Genomic DNA, 7,847 nt, shown 5'->3' with positions numbered 1-7,847 from the left:
TTTGAAATTCCAGAAGATAAAATGAAGGAGACAATGACATATACATTTTATAGAAACATAAATTGGCATAAAGTTTCTGAAAAGTAGTTGGGTTTTATTAGGAAAATTTTGGAAAGTCCATAGTTTTGCTCCAATTATTTCACTTCAAGCGATCTATTCTAAATGCATAATTGAATATTAGAGCGAAGGTTTATATACAATGATATTAATCACTCTCCTTTTATCTATTACATGGGTCAGCCTTTAATTAATCACATTCAGGGTACTCTGGGCTGCCTCAGGACCTTCCCTTCAGCAAAAGTATTCTATCTCAACCCTTTTCTCCCCCCAGCTAAATCCTATATATCTTCACTTCTTACTAAGCTTAAATATCCCTTTGCAGGACTACCTTCCTTCTATTCACATGGAAGAAGGGAAGAAGAGAAGTTAGGTTTACTCCACAACCCACTCCCCCTCTACTATGTTTATATATCCCTCATATTGTCCTTATTCTCCTCCAAACATGTACAGACAAATATTGAGACTCTGTCTTTTCCATATATTCTAAATTCCATGAATATAGGACCAGGTGTATCTTTCTTATTGCCATATCTAAGTGCCAAGCACAGTGCTGCCAGAGCAGGCATGCTCGGCTAGTATTTGTTGAAAAAACATACAAATAATCTCAATAACAAAAGATTAAAAAGAATCTAGAAATCTAAAAGGTGGGTACTTGTTTATGGACGATGATATAGTCATAAGGTGGCATATGATAACCATTAAAACAATGTTGACATTTGATAACCTCACATAATAACAATGCGTACAATTGTAAATGAAAACAGAAAGATGTAAGATAACAAAAACATGATGATCATCACTCTGTGGAAGGTGTAGAAGTGTTTGCATGAAGTGATGCATCACCAGACTGTTGACACTGATTATTGCAGCCTGGAGGGGTTGTGGGTGCATCTCTTCATTCAAAGTACAGGCTTGGGCTCTGGGTGTCAGCAATAAATAAGACAAATGAGATCTTTGATCTCATGAACTGTACTTGTTCATGGTCCAGGAAAGTGATCAAGAAGTGAATAATTAAATATACAGAAAAGCAATTCCCAGTTAGAATAATTTTGGGGGACCATGCAAATAAGATAAAATGATGGAATACATCATTGTGAGGGCTCCTCTTGGGCTTCTTCTAGGGAGCAATGACCTACCCGAGACCTAGAGAGTGAGGACCAGCCAAGCTTGGGCACAGTGTCTCTGAGAGAGCTTGTTGTGTCTTCCATTTCCTTCCTTGTGCTTTACTGTATCTTAATTTTTCTATAATAAGCATGAAATTGTCTTATGGTTAGAAAAAAATAACTCAATAAAAGGCATATACCTAGTCACAAAATTTGCATAACATAGTGTGAGCCACATAAAAAAAATGCCCAGTTAATTTTCATTATTAAAGGAAGAAAGGAAGGAAAGGAAGAAGAAGGAAAGAAGGAAGGGTCATGCATCAGTTTCACCGGACTCAGCTCCCTAGTAGGGACATAACCTCAAGATCTTCCACGTTGTGAATACCCATTAACTTGGACCCCATATGTATTGAGGATGTCAGCTGGAATCTACACTGGGATTCCAATGTGGGAGACTAAATAATACAGTACATGTAAATTCCTAAAATAGTGCTTGGTACCTAGAAGGTAGGGTGACTTATTTGCCTCAATTTGCCTACAACTGGTCCCAGTTTTTTAAATAGTCCCTGACAAACCAAGGGGGTTGGTACTCTGTTAGCAGGTACTTTTAATGATAAAGCAATGAGTGGGACTACCAAACATTTCTTGAATGAGTGTTTTTATCTGGAGAAGAAAGGAGGTTTTTGTTCTGGCAGCTAAGAGAGAAGCAGGGCTGGTAGCCCACCATCCATGTACGTCTCTTAGACATTAGTTCCCTACGCTGAGTTATGTCAGACCCCCACATAAAGGGGCTGTGGACAGAAGCTGAATGGGTGATTTTCACAAAAGCCTCATGAGGTAAGCAAGGCTTTGGCGACTGATGGGGTTGGGAAGGGAAAAATATTCCCAACTTCTATAGGGAATACTGCACAACGTTGGTGAAGAGAAAACACACGATAAGTTAGGGGTACATCAACTGAATATTTAGTTTTGCTTCTTTTGAAGCTGCCCAAATATTTGAAATTTAGGACACATGTATTTTCACCTTAGTGTAGTTTTAGTGATTTGTTTGTTTGTTCATTTATTTTAAGCAGATGATATATTACAGCAATATTAATGAAATTGAAGAAAATTAAAAATACACAGTCACAGGATTCTAACATAATAGATTTTATATATCGTCCTTCTAATATTTTTAGTATGCATTTTAAATAGTCCTAAATATAAGATGCATGCAAGTTAGCTATATGTATTATGTATACAATCCTTATCTTTCTTTTAAAATATTTAATTTATTTATTTGAGAGAGCACAAGCAACAGGGGAGACACAGAGGGAGAGGGAGAAGCAGACTCCCCACCGAGCAGGATCCCCTGTGTAGGGATCCCTACGCAGCCTTGATTCCACGGTCCTGGGATCATGATGTGAACTGAAGGTGGACACTTAACTGACTGAGCCACCCCGGTGCCCCAATCCTTATCTTTTATTTTATTTATTTTTTTAAGAATTTTATTTATTTGTTCATGACAGACACAGAGAGAGAGAGGAAGAGACGCAGGCAGAGGGAGAAGCAGGCTCCCTGGGGCGGGGGAGCCCAACGTGGGACTCAATCCCAGGACCCTGGGATCATGCCCTGAGCTAAAGGGAGACACTTAACCACTGAGCCACCCAGATGTCCCTCAATCTTCATCTTTTAAAAGCAATTTTAGGTTTATAGCAATATTGAGCAAAAGGTACAAAGATTTCCAATAAACCCCCTACTCCCACATGTGCATAAACTCCCATATTATCAACATTCCTCACCAGAGTGGTATATATGTTACAATTGTTCAATCTACACTGATACACCATGAACACCCAGTGTCCATAGTTTACATTAGGATTACTCTTGGTGTTGCATTTTCTGTGGGTTTGGACAAATGTGTAACGTACATTCATCATATAATCAATCATATTGAATAGTTTCATTGTCCTGAAAATTGTCTGTGCTGCACCTCTTGATCCCTGCCCCTTCACCTGATATTTTTACCATCTCCAAGGATTGGTTTTTCCTAGACTGTTATATAGTTGGAATCACACAGTACATACTTTTCCCAGATTGGCTTCTTTCATTTAGTAATATGTATTTAGGATTCCTCCCTTTCTGAGTCTTTTCATGGCTTGACAGATTACTTTTTTTAGTACTAAATAATATTCCATTACAGGATACATAGTCTGGATGTACCACAGTTTGTTTATCCGTTCACCTACTGAAGAACTTCTAGATTGTTTCCAAGTTTCGGCAATTACGAACAAAGCTGTTACCAGCATCCATTGGCAAGTTTTTGGGTGGACATAAATTTTTGACATCTTTGGGTTAATACCAAGGAGTGCAATTGCCAGATTGCATGGTAAAGTACATTTAGTTTTTGTTTTGTTTTTTATCTTTTTCAGAAACTGCCACACTGTATTTCAAAGTAATTGTACCATTTTGCAGCCTCACCAGTAGTGAATGAGAGTTCCTCTTGATCCACATCCTCACCAGCATTTGATGTTGTCAGTGTTTTAGATTTTGGTCATTATTACAGTTATGTAGTGGTATCTCAGTGTTTTAATTTGAATTTCCTGGTGACATAGGATGTGGAGCATCATTTCATACACTTATTTGCCATCTTATGTCTACCCTGGTGAGGTTTCTTGAGATCTTTAGCCAGTTTTATTTGGGTTGTTTCTTATTGTTGATTTTTTAAAATTCTTCGTGTATTTTGGTAACAGATCTTAATCAGGTATGTCTTTAGCCAGTATTTTCCCTCACTCTGTGGTTGGTCTTTTCAATTCCTTGACAATGTTTTTTTTTTTTTTTGCAGAGCAGAAGATTGCAATTTCATAGAATCCCACTCTTAATTCTTTTTTTCATGGATTGTGTTTTTTGGTGTTGTATCAAAAAGATATTGCCAAACCCAAGAACATCTAGATTTTTTTTCCTATATCATATTCTAAGTGTTTCATAGTTTTGAATTTTAGATCTGTGACCTAAATGTAGGTCCATGACCCATTTGGAGTTAACTGTTTATGGAGAGTATACAGTTTAGGTATAGATTTATTTTTTTGCATGTGGATGTTTAGTTGTTCCAGCTTTCCATATTTTTATTTAATATATCATGCATATTATTTCTGGTTCTCACATAACCTTTACTACCATTATTTTTAATTTAATTTATTTTATTTTAATTTTTTAAAAGATTTTATTTATTTATTCATGAAAGACACAGAGAAAGGCAGAGACACAGGCAGAGGGAGAAGTAGGCTCCGTGCAAGGAGCCCGATGTGGGACTCAATCCTGGGTCCCGGGATCACACCGTGAGCTGATGGCAAATGCTCAACCACTGAGCCACCCAGGTGTCCCTATTACCATTATTTTTAAAGGCTACGTAACATTTCATCATCAGTACTGTACTAGGGGACACTTTTATTTCTTATCAAAAGTAACAACATTTTTGCACATAAGGCATTTGTATTTCAGACCATTTTCTTAAGGCATATTTATAGAACTGCAATTATCTGGTCAAAAGGAAGAGCACCCTAATGTCTTTGATCTATTTTGCTACTTACTTGCCAATGCCCGTTGGTAATTTCAAGCACCAACAGTAGGTTATGACACTTAAAGACAAAACAGAACAAAAAAGTCTGATGTTTGATTCTGCTTGTATTCATACTGAACATTTTTATCATATTTATTTACTAGTTGTAGGTCTTCTTTTGTAAATTTCTTTTCAAATTTTTGCCCATCTATCTTTCAGTGAATTGTTTTCCCTAACAAATATTCTATTTTTAATAAGGTTTTTTAGCTCTTTTCTCATCCTATTTTGTAAAAACAGTTTCTACTCTGCCCTTCACCTTTACATTTTGTTATAATTTTAACCTGCATAAAGTTTACATTTTTACATTACAACCTATTGAAATATATTTTTCTTTTTTTTATTTCTTCACTTATCCATTTAGAAACCTATTTACCTTCTATGTCTTTAAAAAATATTCAATTCTCTTTCTATCTAGTTTTTATTGTAAAATATATAATTTACTTTTTTACATAGATTTGATTTTAAGTTGTTCTGTGGAGAGATAAGAGACATTAACTTTTTTCTTTTCCAGTCTGTTATCCTTTGTTCTACTACATACTTTACTGTGAACTCAATGATATTTTAAAATACCATAATTGGAGTTCACATTTACACCTTATTTACTACTGTTGAACTATGTTTTAAGCTAAATTAATAAAGCAATGGTTATCTTGATAAAACAAGCAATTTTATAAATGTAATTTGAATATTTTTGTATACATTGGATTACATACATAACAAATTTTGGAAAGAAATATCTGTCCCAAATTTGATAGAGAATGGCAAATAATTGTTTTGAGATTTTAGGTTGCTTTATGTTATTTCCTCCCATCCTTATTGTATTTGATGACTCCCTGATTCAAAGCAGATGTGAATTTTAATATATTTTGCAAACTTCTCAGTAAATAAATGAACAAAAAGCATATAATGTTCCATGCCCAGGGTGGGAGGGAGTGTAATTAATGACAAGACATAAGGCTCTGCTCATATGAATAGTATAGAAGAAATATATAAATTTTTCTTTAAAAATGGATCAAGGGACCATAATATAAATGAATAAGATTATAGGGGCTAGAAAGAGCCTGAGGGTACATCTAGTTCAACTGGCTCATTGAATTGTAATAAAAATAATAGAAGTGAATATTAATTTGACTTTATAACACAGAGACTGTACTAAGTGCATTATCTCATTTATTTATCAGAATCCTCTGTGTACTCCCAGCTTACAAATGAGGAAATTTACATGTGACGCCATTGCTTCAGCATGATCATGAAGAAACTTCCAACAAAGAGAAGTGACTTTTCAAAAATCACAGAATTGAGTCAAGACTATCAAACTCCCTGAGATATGCCAGTTCCTGGTACAATTTTTATTTGATGTGGTTTGTGCAAGACAGTACACAAACACACACACCCACACACACACATTTTCTAATAATGTCATTTATTTTTTTGCAATAGAATGTTTTCTGAGTCTCACTTTACTCTAAGTACACAACATACAACAGTACATTATTAATGCATTTATATTCTTTTAAAGATTCCATATTGTAAAGTTATTTGTAACTGTCACAATCATGACAGGGAGAAGTAAAATGAGTAATCATAATTAGTTGTTATGCTCATGCTTTCTTGCCACATCTGCTCAATGTAATTAGATTGTGCTCCTTGTGCTCCACTTTTCTGTGATGGGCTCAAATTCTGGCTTCATGTGGTGTCATCACATCCTGTAGTTATCATTGACATTTTCTCCATTAGCATAGCTCCCTGAGGGAGTCCCCTATGCCGGGCATATCATTCTATAAATTCTACTTTGTTAGTGCTGTCAAGGAATGCATCACTACCGCCTTTGTTCCTCACCAAAATACCATGAATCGCTGTATCCCACATATGATTTAAGTGGAGAGAAGATCTGGAGTAAAGAAACTTGTGGTTCATCTTTTGTCTCTCCTGCAAATAAGTGTATCACTTTTGGGCAAGTTACTTAATCTTTGTAATTCTCATTTTACCTGTCTGTAAAATGGGGGTGTGGATTCACAGAGTCTTAGGGGTTTTCTAAGAGATTTACATTTACAGCATGTAATTGTTTCTCAAGAAATATTGTTTGTTTTCCAAAGGCAGGTCTCTTTTCATAGACATTGGGCAGCTCTTAAGATCTTGCTTGCTTCCCTATCATGGCTGAGTTTTTAATTCAAGAACTTCCTTTACCCTAATTCCTCCTTGCATATTAATATAGCATTATTAGGTCTTAATTGCTTTGGGAAAGCTAACAGTAAGTACTAAGCTTTCACATAACACAATTTAAGTTTGCATATTAGTCTAGAGAAAGACAGCTATAACTTTCCATTCTTCTCTGCTGATTTTCCCCCATTAACATTATTTGTTGAAGATGGAATTTCATAGTAGGAACTGAAGGGGAAGGAAAAGAAGTATTTCAGCTTATGACAGTCACAGAGCCATCTCCGAAGACCTTGGTTTTACGCGTGTTAGGTGCCAAACTTTGGTCTTCATTCTGAACTTTCTTACACATTTACAATGGCGAAATATGATGGAAAAGACTCTGGGCTCATCATTCAGAGAAACCATCTGTGCCAGAGTAACTGTCTGTGGAGAGGGAAAAAATAAATCATTTTCAAAAATCCCATTGCTCCAAAATCTGGTCCAATGCCACCGTCTTGAGTGCCAAGTATTCCATCTGGCAAAAGCAAGTCATGGAAAAGCACAAAGGCAATTTACCCAATTGGCCTGGGCACAAAGTTTATTCTTCAATTATTTTTTGCAAGTCTTCCCTCGGAGTGTGGTTCAGACAGTTCTGCACTAGGATCCACGGTCGGGCAGGGTTCAAGTAGGCAAAAACACAACCCAGTGGGAGTACGAGTAGAATTTGCAATAAGTTAGTCTCACAATTTTATTGCTCCTGTTTAAAAATCCTTCCTTCCTAACAGGTTAACCCTATTTAGGGGTTTTCAAAGAGGAGCTTCCTGATAGTATCATAGAACCAGATACAGAGTAAGTTGATATTCAAACTTACTATTGTGAAGTATCAAGACCTTTGACAATTTATAATCTGACAGCCTCACTTCTTAAATGGGCTGCTGTGGTAATGC

The sequence above is a fragment of the Canis lupus genome, chromosome 9, assembly GCF_011100685.1.
Source record: "Canis lupus familiaris isolate Mischka breed German Shepherd chromosome 9, alternate assembly UU_Cfam_GSD_1.0, whole genome shotgun sequence".
NCBI lineage: Eukaryota > Metazoa > Chordata > Mammalia > Carnivora > Canidae > Canis > Canis lupus.
The sequence above is the reverse complement of the archived record's forward strand: the minus strand, read 5'-3'. Positions refer to the sequence as shown.